The 15,000-nt window shown below is 47.6% G+C and overlaps 1 protein-coding gene across 1 annotated transcript in view; it reads left to right on the forward strand.

Annotated features, from left to right (window-relative positions):
- The window catches only part of LOC125027259 (cilia- and flagella-associated protein 251-like), a 50,354-nt gene that overhangs the window by 27,216 nt on the left and 8,138 nt on the right, over positions 1-15,000 (forward strand). The window lies entirely within an intron of this gene.

Here is a 15,000-nt window from a genome sequence, read left to right on the forward strand (position 1 = left end):
GAGAGAGAGCCATCACTATTTATTCTACTCACTTTTGCAAAGTGGATAAAAAAGAAATAAAAACGGAAAGAGAGATCAACGAAATATTTAGCTATTTATCGTTACAATAATTTTTCCCCTGAAAAAAATGAACACATAGAAACAAAGAAAATACGCTCACGACTGATGAAGCACGGGACAACATTTGCATGATGCCCGTACATCTAACAAGAAAATCCTTTCGCCCGTAAACAGACACAAATCCGCACACTCACACAATTCTCCCTCCTCTCTCCCCGAACACGCAACCACCCCCTTCCCAGCGAAACGAGGAGCAAAACAAACAAACAAACCACTTGTCGGCATCAGAGTCATCACCGTTTTTCCATTCATCAAATGCGTGCGACGGAGGGGAAACACGAGATCAGCCGCACTGCAGGCAACAAGCAAGCAACGAGGGGGGAGGGGGAGGGGGAGGGGGGCTAGAGGGGGGAGGGGAGTGGGGGAGAGGAGAGAGGAGAGAGAGGAAAGGGTGGGGTTGGAGAGGGTGGAAGGAAGGTGGAAGAGGGTGAGATAGAGGGGAGCGGAGAGGGGAAAGGAGGAGAGGGGAGAGGAGAAAGGGGAGAGGGGGAAGAAGGTGCGAGAAAGGGGAGGAGATGGGAGAGGATGAGAGAGGGTAGAAGGTAAGAGAGAGAGAGAGGAGAGAGAGAGAGAGAGGGGGATAGGAGAAAGGAGAGAGAAGAAGTGAAGGGTGGGAGAAGGGGAGAGCGGAGAAAGGGTAGAATGGGAGAGGAAAGGGTGGGACGGGAGAGGGCAGAATAAAGAGAGAGGAGAGAGAAGAGAAAGGGAGAGAGAGAGAAAGAGAGAGAAAAGAACAGAGAAACAGAGAGAAGAGAAATAGAAAGAGATAGAAAAGAGTAGATAAAGAGAGAGAAGAGAAACAGAAAGAGAGAGAAAGGAGAAGAGAAAGAGAGAGAAGAGAAACAAAAAGAGAGAGAAAAGAGAAGATAAAGAGAGAGAAGAGAAACAGAAAGAGAGAGAAAGGAGAAGAGAAAGAGAGAGAAGAGAAACAAAAAGAGAGAGAAAAGAGAAGAGAAAGAGAGAGAAGAGAACCAGAAAGAGAGAGAAAAGAGAAGAGAGAGTGCGCGACAGACAGGGTCATGGGAAGGGGGCGAGGTGGCAGGGAGGTGACACATTCTCATCATGTGTGGTGAGAGGAAGGGGGCATTGGGAGGGGGGGGGGGGTAGAAGGGAATGGAGACGGGGCAGTCAGAGGGGAATAGTCACAGGTGGGGGGAGGGGAATAGAGACGGTGGGGTGGGGTGGAGGGGGGGGGGGGGGCTAAGGATGCCTCACCTGCGCCCCAGAAACAACCGCATTCAAGGACTAGATGATTAAGATCCACAAGTAGAAATTGTCCTACTTTATATGACAGATGCTGCCCGGGCGAGAGGATTGGGAGGAGAGAGGAGGAGAGGGAGAGGAGGCGAGTGAGAGGAGGAGAGTGAGAAGAGGAGAGGGAGAATGAAGGAGAGGGAGAGAGGAGGAGGGGGAAAGAGAAGGAGAGGAAGAGAAAGGAGAGAGGGGAAGAGGGAGAGAGGAGGCGAGTGAGAAGAGAGGAGGGAGAGAGGATGAGGAGAGAAAGAGGAGAAGGGAGAGAGGAAAGGGAGAGGAGGCAAGTGAGAGGATAGGGACATAGAAGAGGAGGAAAATAAGATGAGAGGAGAGAAGAAAGGAGAAGGAGGAGGAGAGGAGGAGGAGGAGGAGCGGGCGTTGCGTGCTAAGAGGGGGGGGGGGCTCCTTTTCTTCGGTTTTGCTTCTTCCCTCTTTCTTTCTTCCTTCTTTTATCTGTCTGTTTACTGTTCATCCACTTTCTTTTTTTATTCCATTATCTCCTTTCTCTTTGTTTCCCCTTTATTTAATGTAACAGTTATCTTACTTTTCTCCCCTTTTTATCTCTTTATCTACCATATTATTCTCCTTTCATTCTCTCTCTTTCTCTCTGTTCCATTCTCCCTCCTCCCTTTCCCCCTTTCTCTCTTTCTCCGAAGAGAAGGAAGAGGGTTTCTGGTCATCGCATTATTCCTCTCCTGGATGTTAGTTATTGCTGCTGTCTCTACAGTTATTTCGCCAACGCACTATTCCTACCTTTGTTGTTTTCTCTCTCTCTTATCTATGCATTTGTTTTCGTTGCGTTTGGCCTGTTTTGCTGGTCCTTACTTTATGTTTATTCTGTGTATTTTCTTTTTATTCTTTTCTCCTGTCTGTTTTACTGGTTGTGGCTGTTCAGTTTCTCTATTTCTTTATTTGTCTTTCTCCTTCCTTCTCCTCCGTCTCTTTGTCTACCTCTCTCTCTCTCTCTCTCCCTCTCTCTCTCTCTCTCTCTCTCTCTCTCTCTCTCTCTCTCTCTCTCTCTCTCTCTCTCTCTCTCTCTGCCATTCACCTCTTTCCTTGTTTCCCTTTATCTTCTCTTCATCGCTCTCTCCCTCTCCCTCCCTTTCGCTGTTTATCCCAGTCGCCCATTTCCCATTTGCCAAACTGATTATTTAGATTTATGCAGTCACTGTTCACCATGTATTAACCAACGCGTTTCGCCCTTCCAACACCTGGACGTAAAGCTCATTTTCCCATGCGCAGAGACGCCACCAAAGAGCTTGTAACTAATGGCTCGTTGCGAGAGAGTAATGCAGTTTCCTCTCGCAGCGGTGAGAGTGCTAGTTACTAGGAATAGTCTGTGAAGTTACTATTCCTTTCTGACAGTTTGCTAATCAATTTCATTATTGGAAATCGTTATCAAATTCTGTTAGTGTGGCAAGTAATTGCAGTTTGGCATAATCTAATAGTTTCCAATAGTCTGGTAAATACTGATAGTCAGAATAAATGCTATTATGATAGTCCGGCATTGTCCGGAAAACGCCATTACTTTCTGTTAGTCTGAAATAGCAAGCGGATATAAAAATCTAAATATGATAAAATGCAGGCGACCATAATCGAAAAAAAGGAATTCGTATTAGGCTGTGAAAATCCTAGTCAGTTACGATAGCCTGTGATATATACTTTAGTTTGCTAAGTGTGGGAGTTTAAGCTTGTGAAATTTCTCTTACTCTGCGAGGCTGCACGTTTTCACGAAGCGAAAATGGCTTTGTTTTTTCTCTCCCCTTATTAACGAAGAGCTCTTGGTGAGGGCCGTGTCATGGGCTGAATCCTTGCCTCGCTTGTGCTCCTTCTGGAGGCCGCCACTTCTGCCCCGTCGCTGACTCATCTTCGAATTTAGGTAAACACACACATATACATGTGTGTGCATGCGTATGTATATATATATATATATATATATATATATATATATATATTATATTATATTATATTATATTATATTATATATATGTATATATATTATATTATATATATATGTATATATATATTTGGTATAATATATTTGTATGTATGTACATTATATATATAGGCCTATATAATGTAAATGTATATATATATATATATATATATATATACCTAAACACACACACGCACACACACACACACACACACACACACACACACACACACACACACACACATACATTTATTTATTTGTTTATATATTATATATATGTATATATATATATATATATATATATATATATATATATATATATGTATATACACATGCACAGACACACACACGCACACACGTTTATTTGTTTGTGTGTGTGTGTGTGTGTGTGTGTGTGTGTGTGTGTATGGCACACACACACACACACACATATATATGTACATGTGTGTGTGTGTGTGTGTGTGTGTTGTAAGGCTTTCTATCGAGGGGAAGCCCGAAATATTATCCCCCAAGCGGAGGAGGGCGGCTTAGGGCCGAAAGGGGGGAGGGGGCCCGGTCACTTCCCCCGTGTGGAGACACTGCCCCATGCCCCAGGTACACGTCCCTTAGAAAATGGGTCTGGCGGTGTTGTTCTTGACATCAATAAAAAGAGTAATACAAAGCACCACAGGTAAATAGAAATATAATTACGATAAAAAAAAAAAAACTTTCTGAAGGAACGGATACATAAAATTACTTAAAACTTAAAAATGAATGGGGTATCTCTGGCTGGTGCTGGCCAATAAAACTTGGTAAACCCTGTGTTAGTTTAAATGCCCACGTCCAGCAATGTCCTAACTGGCATGTAAAGATGGCTCAAACACAACCTTGTTCTTGCTGCTCCAGCGACGCCACAGTATAGGGTGATCCAGGGGTACACTCAAACACCGAGTTAAGAGACAACTCCCTTGCGGGTTTATTTCGCAGGTGTATTCATACAGGTTAGGCCACGTCACTGTGGCAACAGTTATTTAAACAGGATAAAAAGTAAATAATTAAGAATACATTTTGAAACACTATGAAATATTAACAATAGACAATTATAAAATCGATAAAGCAACCAGGTGAAAAAACTACGAAAACGTAACATTAAAAAGATTAACGGAACGTTAAAAACACAACAAGTAAGAAAAATAAAACGATACACTTGATTATCAAAATAAAAGTCATAATACGGTAAAAGTCATTCATAATATATTCCCTATCCCGAGTATCCCCTGTGAGCCCCCATTAATAAGTAAAAAGAGCAATTAAGGGGGTGACGTTGCAAGTTTTACATATAAAAAAAGAAGAATCTAAAGTCATAAAACAGTTACCCAAGACTAATAAAAATGATTGATTATAAAACTAGGGATTTAAGCAAGTTTTAAAATGATAAAAACAAAATAACGTAAAATGAAAATAGTAGGAAAAAGGGGAGGGGTTTGGTACTAAAACGAATGATAAAACGTCGAAATCATTAAGAGTTAAAATTAGATGTATAAGAGAATGAGCAAAGAAGATACTAAGATCCCCATCTACCCTTAAAAGACCGAATATGATAAAATAAAACGATAAAAACACGTAAAATAAGTCACCTCACTGATTCGAAGCATTGAAGCTCAAAGAGGAAAACTTGGGAAATTACAGTTATAAGTTTAATTTATACACTTTTCATTAAATACAAGGTTTGGCAGTATCAGTGTATCCGTGTTGTGTGGGAAGGAATCATCTCTAGCGTGCTTGAGCGCCGCCCGCTGGATTACCCAAGTTCGGGATTCAGGTATCAAGAGTGTCAAGGGGATAGGTAGGGTATTAGGGTAGGGGATAGAGGGTAGGTATGAGGACGAAAGCTTAAGGAAAAGGACGAAAATGAGAGAAATTAAAGGGCCGAGTGATGGGAATGAAAGAAATGAGTAAGGACAACGGTGGAATAGAAAGAGTAGAAAGCGAGGAGACTAGTATGGGGGAGAGAAAGATACAGAAGAACGTAGATCGTAAAGTAGAAAAGAGAAATGATCGATAGGGGTGGAAGGAAATTAAAATAAAACGAGGGTAAAGGATAAGAGCATAACGAAGGAACGAGGAAGAGAAAAAGACTAGCATGATAGAATGTAAGGGGGGACGCAAGATTAGGAGGGGAAAGGGTAAAATGAAAGGAAAGTACGGGGAAATGAACGAGGCAGTGAAAGCAAGAGAATGAAAGTATTTAGGAAACGCGAAGGATAGCGAGTAGAGTAAATAGGGTATAGGTGTCAGGATGATAAGTGAAGGGAAAGAGAGAGAGAAAGAGAGAGAGAGAGAGAGAGAGAGAGAGAGAGAGAGAGAGAGAGAGAAAGAGAGAGAAAGAGAGGGGGGGGGAAGAGAGGGGGGGGGGGTTGGTTTGCGAAGTTCTAGCTTCGCCCGGGCCTTCTAGATATGGCCCGGCCTGTGTCAGCTTTTTTACGGCTGTCTCATTGAGTTGTCTGACACTCGGTGCTTACCGTGGCGGCGGGATTGCCAGCAAGCGCTCCTGCCGCCATGGTGTAAGCATTTCGCATAGCCTCTTTACCAGCACGGCGGCTGTTGTGGGCGGTCCATGTCTCAGGAATTGTGTATGGTTACAATTTTCTAGGTAGTGGACTAGTGGACTAGTGTGGCGTTCGATTGTTGGGATAATCTGCCATGCACAGTGGTAACCTAGGCGCATTCTGTGAAGAATGACTTCGGTACCTCTGTTGCTTACTTCAGAGAGTGCCAGTGGTTCAGAGCCTGTGGCGTCTGAGTACCAGCTGGCCGAGGGGGAGGTTCTCGTTTCCTCTCTGTGGAGCTGCCGTAGGAAGGTACGACCGACCAAGGCACACTTCTCCATAAGTAATTTTCGGCTCGGTTTTATCGTCATGGGATTTGGGGGCATACCCCTGCCAGCGGCGGCTAGTCTGTCAGCAAGCTCGTTCCCTCTGATGCCGATGTGGCTTGGGACCCAATTGATGATAATTCTTCTACCCTGAGCAAGAATTCTCTGTGCCATTGTGAGAATCGTGGTCAGTAGGTAGATGTTGTCTGTGGGTGAGCTGTGCTGAAGACAGTCAATGGCTGCCCTGGAGTCTGTGTGTATGACCACGTGTCCTTCCCTTAGGGATGCGTGGCCTAGGGCTCCCATGATTGCAACTGCCTCTGCCTGTAGCGAGGAGGCGTTGTCTGTTACCCTCATGGATCGCGTGGCATCCCTAGCTGCAAAGCCGGCGCCTGCAGTGTGGCTCAAGGGATCGACCGATCCATCCGTGTAGTATGTTCTACTACCCGGAGGAGTGATGGCTGCAATGACCCTGTGGGCTTCTGCCTTTAGGCTAGGCATGGGGTATAGGCTCTTTTTCATTGACAGGTTCATTATGTTGAACTCTATCAGGCTCAGTGCCCACGGCGGGGCTTCGGCAAAGTCGGGGTGGGGGGAGTCCATGCCCTTAGCAAGAAGCTGTTCTTTGAGCTGATGGCGTATCAACACCCTGGCTGTATGAGACAGCCAGGAGTTGTTTGCAACGAGCTCGTTGTCTTGTTCGAGGCATCTGACTAATTTTTGTCTTAGGCTTGTGTTCCTGGGAGCCTGGATGACCTTTGACAGAAATTGTGTTGCCGTTAGATCGATTCGTGAGTCCAGGGGGAGAAGGTTTGCCTCCATCAGGAGGTTGAGGACCTTCGTCCACCTCGGGGCACCCAGAATGATCCTGGCAGCTTCATTTTGGACTGTTTCTAATTTGTCTGTGTGCTTTTTCTTTGCAGCAATTAGAGCGACTGAGGCATAGTCCACAATGGGCCGGACAGCATGTACATAGAATGATCTTAGTACTTTGTGTCTGGCCCCTATGCGTCTCCCAGTCATTGCTCTCATGACAGACAGTCTTGCTTTGGTTCGGTCAACCAGGTACTGGACCTCCTTATGGAAGGAGAGGGTCCGGTCTATCCTTACCCCAAGGTAAAGGTAGTCCTTGACCCATTCTAATTCCACTCCCTGAATTTTCAGTCTTGTGCCTCGAACTCTCTGTCTCAAAGCCATGGCTTTGGATTTCGCAGCAGAGATCTTTAGTCCCGTCCTACAACACTCCTCTGACATGAGGTCCAGACAACGCTGGGCTTTATTCTGGCTGCGTGGTCCAGTGGAGGTGATAGCGAGATCGTCTGCATACGAGATGATCTGGCACCCCACTGGGAGGTTTATGTTGAGGATGCAGGACATTAAAGTGTTGAATAGGGCTGGACTGAGAACCCCACCCTGTGGCGTTCCATTTTCGAGCGGCATGTGCTGCGATAGGTGACCCTGGAATTTGACATTGGCAGTCCTGTTCCTGAAGTAGTCACCTATCCAAGCCAAGAGCTTTCCTCTGATTCCCTTCTGGATCAGGCTTTCCTGAATGGCAAGCGGACTTGCCAGTTCAAAAGCCTTCTCCAGGTCAAGGAATACCACCACAGCTGGGCCCTTGCTGATTGTGCTTAAGAGCGTGGCTATGCTGTGTGCTGTGCCCATGCCCCTTGTGAACCCGTGAAGGTGTTCGTGCGGGGGTCCCGTTTTCCATTGAAGCCGGTTTAGTACCATCCTCTCAGCCGTCTTGGCCAGGCAGCTGAGCAGAGAGATGGGGCGGTACTTCCCCGGCTCCTTTGGTTTTGGGACGGGAACTAGCCCTCTTCCAACTCTGGGGTAGAGTGGAAGTTTCCCAGGAATTGTTGATGAGTTGCAAGAATGCACGCTCACCTGCTAGTCCTAGGTGGGAGATAATGGGGTACGAGATCCCATCAGAGCCCGGGGCTGTGTTGGAACTGGTTTTATAGGCTTTCCTTAGTTCCCTCAGAGAAAAGATAATGTCTGAGTTATCGGGTTCGGCTGCCCTTTCTCTGATCTGAGCGTGTCTGTCTGGCTGTAGACGCTCTTGTCTTGCCCTCAGCTCGGCTGGCAGACTGTTGCTGCTCGTTCTCGCAGAGAACTCGTGCGCCAGTCTGTTAGCCTCTGCTTGGGGGTTGTGATGGGTGCACCTCGGGGCTGAGCGGCTGGTAGCTCGTTTGACCCGTTGCCACAGCTCTGAAAGGGTGGTTTGGTGATCGAAGGACTCACACCATTCCAGCCACTTTTCCTGCCTGACTCTGTTGGCAGTTTCCTTGGCATCCGTGACAGCTTCCCTTAGGAGGGAAAGGTTGTCAGGGGTTCTTTGCCTTCGGAATAGTTTTCGGCACATGTTCACCCTGTGGTTGACCTCCCTGATCTCGTCATTGAAGTACCAGGCGTCTTTGTGACTTCTGGACCCAGGCCGAGTTTTGGGTATGGTCTGTGAGGCTGCTTCATTAATGGCGTTTAGCAGGCTGGCTTCGAGCACTTCCACATTTTCGCTTTGTGGGGGATTGTTGCATCTCAGACAGAGGGCCAAGGCGTTTTGAAACGCCTGCCAGTTGGCCTTGTCTGTTTTCCATCTTGGATTTGGTCTTAGGATTTCGGCTGGGCCAGCATCCATGAGGGTAGTTATAGTGCCGTAATGGTCACTTGTGACGGTCTCATCGACACACCAGCCAATCCTCCCCACCAGAGTCGCAGTGGCCAGGGTGAGGTCTAGGACCCCTCCTCTGACATGCGTTGGCTCTTGGGTGTTGAGGAGAGCGATCTCAGGGAATGTCTCTAGCACGTCGGCTATGTGATAGCCGGCCGCATCCGGTGCCCGGCAGGGAGCCAGGATGGGGTGGTGTGCATTGAAGTCTCCCCCTATGATCACTCGGTCGTGTGCAGCAGAAGCACAGACCTGGCTGATGTCTAAGCTTTTACAGCGTGGCCGGCTGTACACATTGTACAGTTAGAGGGGCCCCCCGGCCAGGTGAACCTCGACGGCAAGGGATTCAACATCGTCTCCACAGTGCGATGCATCGGCTATTGCGGAGCAGGGGATTGTTGCTCTCACAAGGGTGATCAAGCCTCTCTTGCCAGGTGTTCGTGGCAGTGTGAAGGCATGGTACCCTGAGAAGCGAACAGTGTCCACTGTTAATGTCTCCTGGAGCATGACAATGTCAATGTTCCTTGATCGCACTACTGCTTGGAGAAAAGCGTTCTTTGCAGAGAAGCTATTGATGTTCCACTGTAGGATGCTTAGATGGTGTGTCATGATGTTACTCAGTGATAGTTACATCAGAGACATCGTCGGAGTCTGACAACTCCATTGCGAGGTCCTCGCTGGTTGAGGGCTCCTCGTCTGTTGTCAGGCTATCCTTGGGTCCACTGGGGGGTGGAGAGCCTTTGGTAGCTCTGACTTTGGTTGGTTCGGCTTTTCTCTCAGGCTTTTTCTTGGCTGGCCTTGCTGGCCTTGCCTGGGCAAGGTCAGCGTGATCTGGCTCTGGCTGCACAGATTCAGCCTGTTTTGGCTCTGCCTGTGAAGGCATGGCCTGGTTTGGAGTGGGGAGGGGAGTCTCGTCCTGGGGTGAGGGTGAGGCTGGTTTTTCTCTAGCCAGCTTTCTTCCCTTCAGGGCTGCGACAGTCTGGGTCATTGCCGTCATGGCGACCGAAACTGCCTTCTCGGCCTCCTCACTCGACCTCCCCAGGGCTGTTGCTACTGCTGTGACAACAGCAGTTAACAGGAGAGTCATATCGTCCTCGTCAAAGAGGAGATGATCATCTGTTGGGGAGGTTTTTGTGGTGCTCTTAGAAACTTTTTTCTTTAGTTTCTTTTTCTGCACCTTTGGCATTGTCGGAAACTCCTTTTTGTTGGAGACATCCGGTGTCGGCTGGGGGGCGGCTTCCTTCCTCTTAGGAGATCGGGGGGCCTTTTCGCTTTTGTTCCTTCCCCAGACATGGGTGCCCGATGGGGCAGGAACAAAGTCTGATCGGTTTTGAGCAACCTCTTGTCGCCTGAGGGCCGCCTTTTTCCTGACAGAGCAAGTCAGGCTCCAGGCATGATGGTTCTTGGCACAGTTGGGACATTTGGCTGTTGTGTCCCTCTTTTCCTCTTTGTATGCCTTGAGGCATACCTCTGTGTTGTGTGCCTTGCTACAGACACCACATTTAGGCTTGGCTGTACAGTTAGCCTTGTGGTGACCGTATTTCTGGCACTTGAAACACCGAAGTGGTTCTGGCACATACGTTCGAAGGTTGTAGGTGCCCCAGTTACCCAGATCAAGGGTAGTGGTTGGGGCACCTTTCATGGTCACCAGGACTTGCCTGGTTGGGGTCTTCCCCTTCGACATTCGGGAAGCCTGCACGACCTGTGGGTGTGAAGCGATCAGCTCCACATCGTACGAGACTGAGAAGCCAAGTAGCACCATCTTGGTTCTCTTTTCCTCGGGACTTAGTGGGGAAAGACTCACTTTTCTCCCATCAGTTAGCTCCTTCGTTTCCCGGAGGAAATTTAAGGTAGCTTGATCTTTGGGCATTATGATCATGCCCAGATCTCGGGCGACCCGGATCGACAACCGGATTTTCCGTTGCAACTCCAATGCCCTGACCAATTGGTAGGCATTGTCGAAGCCTTCGGGTTTAGCTGGCACTTTGAACTGGGTGAAGCGTTTAGGGGGTCCCGACTCTTCATCAGAGTCGGTATCCGGCCTCGGACGCTTCGGCCCGCCCTTTCGGCTTTCGGGCTTGTTTGAGGAGGCAGGACCTGATGCGGCTGGTTCAGCCTGCTCTCCCCTCTCAGTCGGGGAGGCCGTCTGTGAACTCAGGGGCCTCCCTGGCTTAGCTGCTGGCCTGGAGAGGCCTGGAGAGGCCAGCTCGCGAGTCAAGATCTTTGACTATTCGGTGGACAGACCCATTGGCTTCGGTCTTGTCCACCTTAGCAGCAGGGGTGACAGTGTCATCCTGTGCTTGGGGCTTTCTTTTGCCACCGGAAGGCGCATATGCCTTCATGGTGACTACCGTGGTCTGGGCCTTGCGCGGTTCGTCAACTGTAAGTTCAGTCTGTGGGGGGTGTTTGATTGTTTTTTCCATGAATTGGTAAGTGCTTCATCCTCTCACGCCCCCACCCACCACGGAGTCCAACAAGGGGAAGCTGAGTGTCAGAACCAGTGTCTAACAGCAACAGGAGTGATGAGAGGATATACGCAACCAATAGCCATTGTGACGGCACTCACGGAGCATTGTGAGTGCCAATGGCGGCATGACTGCTTGACCCTAGCCTCCCGGGGGAGACCAGCCGATTGACCGTGACCGGGCCGGGATCAGGCCGCCTGTCTTGCTGGAATAGAGGACCAAAGAGGCGTGTTGCTAGCCGCAGGGCGTACTCGTTCACGGCATCGCTCAACCTCCAGGACTCCCGTCTCCACAGCGCACAAGGCTGCCACGCACGGCAAACGCGTGGGTAGGTGTAAAGCCCTGGGGAGAGACCAGAGGGGATGCCCTTCCACCTACGAGACATCATTGTTTGGAGCCCTTTTGCTCAGCCCTCTGAGGCAGCCACCCAAAGGTTGCTTCACCGCAGTGAGGGAAGAGGAGTCTTGCACTTTTACCAGGCAGTTCCTTTCATCCCTCTGAAGCAACCACCCAAAGGTTGTTTCACCTCAGTGAGGAAGGAAAGGACCTGTGTCTTTTCAAAGTAGTTCCCCCTTCCCTCTAAAACAGCCACCCAAAGGCTGTTTCACCTCAGTGAGGGAAGGGAGGTTTTGCGTTCTTGTCAGGCACTTCCTTTCGTTCCCCTGAAGCAACCACCCAAAGGTTGTTTCACCTCAGTGAGGAAGGAAAGGACCTGTGTCTTTTCGAAGTGGTTCACCCTTCCCTCTAAAACAGCCACCCAAAGGCTGTTTCACCTCAGTGCGGGAAGGGAGGTTTTGCGTTCTTGCCAGGCAGTTCCTTACATTCCTCTGAAGCAACCACCCAAAGGTTGTTTCACCTCAGTGAGGAAGGAAAGGACCTGTGTGTTTCCCCCTTCCCTCTGAAGCAGCCATCCAAAGGCTGTTTCACCTCAGTGAGGGAAGGGGGGTTTTGTCCTTTTTGTCAGCTGGTTCCTTTCATCCCTCTGAAGCAACCATCCAAAGGTTGTTTCACCTCAGTGAGGGGGGGGGCGGTACTCGAAAACCATTCCGGACGTCTAGACGGGAGCGGTCGCCTGTGTGAAGGGCAGGGCCACAAACCGACCGAGAAGCGGGGCGGCACGGGGAATGGTTACCCCGGCGGCCCCCGGCCGGCTGCGTGGCGCGAGCCCGCGACCTTTGCCGTGCCCGGCGGGGAAGAGAAGGTTGGAGAAGAGGGTAAAGGGGGAGACTAAAGCAAAAGGGAGGTAGGGGAGACTAAGGGAAACAAGGGTGAGGATAAGGGGGGAGGAGAGGAGTTACGGTCCAGGATGGGAGGGGGGGGGAGAAGGGTCGGAGACCTCACAGTGTGTGTGTGTGAGCGTGTGTGTGTATGTATGTACGTATGTATATATACACATATATATGTATATATATGTATATATATATGTATATATATGCAGGCATACACACACACACACACACACACACACACATATATATATATATACATATGTATATATATACATATATGTATGTATATGTATATGTATATATATATATATATATATATATATATATATATATATATATATGTATATACACACAAGTGTCTATGGATAAACATAAGTTTCCGTCCCTTTAAAGGCAACTGAAATCCTGCCTCCTCATGCCCCTTCGTCAGGCCCGCCGGGTCGTCCACCAGGAGCCGGCGGCTCTCTCGTCCTCTTTCTCCCTCACATTCTGAGAATAATCGGCCTCCCTTCGCCTCCCAATCGCTCCTGGTATGCCTTGGATTTACAGCGAATCCCACCTGTCTGGCATGCCGTGCTGGAACCTGACGGGGGCGGCATTAGTGTCATCTCAGTCTGTGCACAATGTTAAAACATATTCTCAGTCACGAATGTCGATTCTTCTACATGGGCGTGTTTCTCGCTGGGCTTTTGTGTGGGAGATAATGCTTGTTTTCCGTAAATACAGAAACTCCCTCAGCATCACGCTCGCTGCTAAGCTCCGTTTTAATGCTGGTATGAGCTGGCTCTGTGATCATCCCCTCCCTCACTCCCTCCCTCTTTCTCCCTCACTCCCTTGCCTAACTCTCTCTCTCACTTTCTCCCTCTTCCTCCCCCACTCTATCACTTATCTCACTCTGTCCCTTATTCTTCTCTCGCTTCCTCCTCCACTCTCTTCCTCATCCCTTTCTCACTCTCTACCTTATTTCCTCATTCACTCTCTCACATCCCTCCTCACGTCCCTCTCACTCCTGCTCTCAATCCCTCACTCAGTTTCTTTGTATGTTTAGCTGGTTATAAGTCTGTTCGTTTTCTCTTTTTTTTTTTTTTTTTTTTTTTTTGTGTGTGTCTGTTTTTCTCTCTCTCACTCCTCCATCTCCCCTCCCCCCCCCCCCCCCTCTCTCTCCCGACAGTACCTAGCGATGCTCTTTAAAAAGTGGTGTTGGTCTCTCTATTTGTCATTCTGTGAATCATAGTCTATTCGTCTGCTGTCTGTCTGTCTCTCTTTCTCCTCTCGAATAAATCTTTTGAACTGTATATAACACAGAGCCAATTAAGGAGTGACTGCAGCATTATCAGTGTTTACAAAATGTTCAAGTCTGCCGAGGCCTGACTCTGCCTGTCCTCACCTGTTCCGCCTTTTTTGTTTAGACACATAAACTGATAAACATATTTTTTTTCATAAGAAGTATAAAACAAACAAACAAATAAATAATATAAAAACAATACACATGTATAATTTATCAAAAATGATATATATCGCAAGAAATATTAAATATCTAGACCAGGGGTACTCAACTGGCGGACCGCGGTCCGGATCCGGACCTTCTGAGTGTTGCAGTTGGACCTCAGACCCCAGGAAGAGAAAATTCTAGTTAAATAGCATGAAGGTCCTGGTGAAAGTATCTTGCAAGTTTTTTTTTTTTTGGTCGACTATGACTATATATATTTAGAATACATATATATCCGGACCGTGGTCATTCTTTTTTATATTTCATGTAATAAAAATTTCCGGACCTATGCGTACATTGGAGCTTGTCTAACTGGACCTTTGCGTATAATAGTTGAGTAGCCCTGATCTAGACTATCAGTGGTTGCTAATAAAATAACATTGTGTGATGCACGTGCAGACGAGCAAAAGTAACTGCAATGCGCACGAATTTTCCTCGTGTGAGTCGCCTTTAATGTAAACATAAAACAACATTCCTGCAACAACTTTCCGCATGCTTCTTCTTCCTATGGTCGTTCCAGCACCTTATTCAGTTTCCTTATTGTTTGTTTTTGACACTGTTGCTTTCTGAGATTCATCCACGCAAACACGTCTGACGTAACATTCTCTTTGTTAACATTGTTGTTGTTGAAGTTTTATACGGTTCGTAAACCACTCTATGACCTCATCACGATATAGCCTCATGACCTCATAGCCTCATGGTGCATCATCAAGGCCTCATAAACTCATGGTCTCATAACCCGATGAAAAATTTACATCAAGACATCAAAAACCCAAACCTGCATGACCTCATGGACTCATAGTGTTCATAGCCAAATCTTCCCCATAACTTCGTGGCCTCATGGACTTGTGGTCTTGTTATATCCCCAATAATAAGACCCTTGATATTATCATATATTAATTTCAAATGTTATTCATACACGCAGGCACATATAAAACATCATATGCTTATGGGATATTGTTATTATTATTATCACTCTTAA

This window comes from Penaeus chinensis, chromosome 1, assembly GCF_019202785.1.
Source record: "Penaeus chinensis breed Huanghai No. 1 chromosome 1, ASM1920278v2, whole genome shotgun sequence".
NCBI classification, from domain to species: domain Eukaryota; kingdom Metazoa; phylum Arthropoda; class Malacostraca; order Decapoda; family Penaeidae; genus Penaeus; species Penaeus chinensis.